This window comes from Otolemur garnettii, unplaced genomic scaffold (assembly GCF_000181295.1).
Source record: "Otolemur garnettii isolate 467f Iridium unplaced genomic scaffold, OtoGar3 scaffold00261, whole genome shotgun sequence".
Taxonomy (NCBI): domain Eukaryota; kingdom Metazoa; phylum Chordata; class Mammalia; order Primates; family Galagidae; genus Otolemur; species Otolemur garnettii.
Window position 1 is genome coordinate 765436 of NW_003852656.1, and position 1036 is coordinate 766471.

The 1036-nt window shown below is 45.4% G+C and overlaps 1 protein-coding gene and 1 non-coding gene across 2 annotated transcripts in view; one reads left to right on the plus strand and one right to left on the minus strand.

Annotated features, from left to right (window-relative positions):
* The window catches only part of COL23A1 (collagen type XXIII alpha 1 chain), a 344194-nt gene that overhangs the window by 19757 nt on the left and 323401 nt on the right, over positions 1-1036 (minus strand). The gene's annotated exons all lie outside the window — the stretch shown is intronic.
* On the plus strand, positions 545-681 carry LOC111722482. The gene has a single exon (XR_002771279.1). It is a non-coding gene; the product is annotated as a U12 minor spliceosomal RNA (small nuclear RNA).

The following is a 1036-nucleotide window of genomic DNA, read 5'->3' on the forward strand; positions in this document are numbered from 1 at the left end:
CAGCACAGAGCAAGGTAAGACATGCTCAAGATTATCTTATTCTACTATTCTTCCTGTATCTATTCAATGAGCTGGCCAGGGCACTATTATTGTCTGGCTGGGGGGCCAGAGAGGGAAAGCATTTACCTAATGTGTCAGAGCCAGGAAAGGCTGAGGCTCCTCCTCTGTTAAGGCACGTGATCCCTTTTTGGACACTTTTTTTTCATACATGGATTCCATGATCTGAAAGAGCTCACCTCTCTAGCAAAACTGTACTCAACATATAATTAGTTCATTTTCCCAATTAAAAAAAAAAAATCAATGGGCTCGGTGCCCGTAGCTCAGCAGTGTTGGAGCGCAGGCCATATACACCGGGACTGGCGGGTTCAAACCCAGCCCGGGCCTGCTAAACAACAATGACAATTACAACAACAACAACAGAGTAGCTGGGCATTGTGGCAGGCACCTGTAGTCCCAGCTACTTGGGAGGGTAAGGCAAGAGGATCGCTTGAACCCAAGAGTTTGAAGTTGCTGTGAGCTGTGACACCACAGCACTCTACCGAGGGTGACATAAACTTATGAGCAAGGAAATAATGATTTGGGGTGACACCCGAATCCTCACTGCTTATATGAGATGAATTTTTGAGTGGGCAAAGGTCGCTCCCCCCCTAAAAAAAAGTCAATGGAAGCTCTCACTGTCCACCATATAGAACTTCTGATTTGTCTGGTACAGCCAAAAGGTTATAACTCTGGCTGAAAGGAATAAAAACTGACTTTAGTCAGATCACCCAGCTGTGGGTGGTGACAGTAGTAGGTAATTCTTGTTTCATTTTGTGCTGCATCAGGAAGAATGTGGAAATAGCCCTCTCACCTCTCCACTGCTCTTCTCACAGTCAGAGGTCTCAGGCTGGGAATCACTGCCTGGCCTCTACTAATTAAGGTGGAAAATGGATTTAGGCCAGTGATTTTCAAATGATGTGCCACGAGAGGATCTTAGGTGTGATGGCATATTACCAAGGGCGACAAAGTGAGACTCTCTCTTGAAGAAAAAAAAAAA